The sequence below is a fragment of the Orycteropus afer genome, unplaced genomic scaffold (genome assembly GCF_000298275.1).
Source record: "Orycteropus afer afer isolate SDZICR_OR568_19922 unplaced genomic scaffold, OryAfe1.0 scaffold00650, whole genome shotgun sequence".
In the NCBI taxonomy this organism is placed as follows: Eukaryota; Metazoa; Chordata; class Mammalia; order Tubulidentata; family Orycteropodidae; genus Orycteropus; species Orycteropus afer.
The window spans coordinates 214,407-215,032 of NW_006922237.1; positions in this window are offsets into that span (position 1 = coordinate 214,407).

Genomic DNA, 626 nt, shown 5'->3' on the forward strand with positions numbered 1-626 from the left:
ACATATATACACACACGTATATCTAAGTATAAATACATACATATATATATATATATACATATATATATATATATAAGATTTGTGAGCTAATTTTGTGATTTTAATTTCAACAAAAGGCTGCATTTTTTCACGTACACTAAAAAGACAAATTGAAGATAAGCCCTTTATCACATCTGTGTCATATTTCTTAATGGGAGGAAAGGGACACTTTAGGTAATGCTATTCCCCAGACTCCTATATTTAACATCATTTATACTAAATACTCCTCCAGGGAATACAAAAAAAAAAAAAAGCATTTCATTATCAAAATCTTTTCTGAGGTTGGGCGTCAGAGCATGTGGCATGAAACTGTAACCAAATTAGGATGCCTTCTAGGAGTCATACAAGAAGCTAAGTATCTTTTTGAGATAAAAGAGACACTTGTTCCAGAGTACTCAGGACTTTCAAAGCAGTTTTTAATTTCCTAATAAATAAGTGGCTTCCAGATAATCCTGGGAAGTAATGAGAGCAAATATGCATTCTGCCCTCTGCCTAACGCTGATAACACTGTCATTAGAGAACAGCATAGTTGTATTTGGTATTTGGAGAAAAGTAATCTGTTCAGTGCCACCACCTTCTGTTTCTAA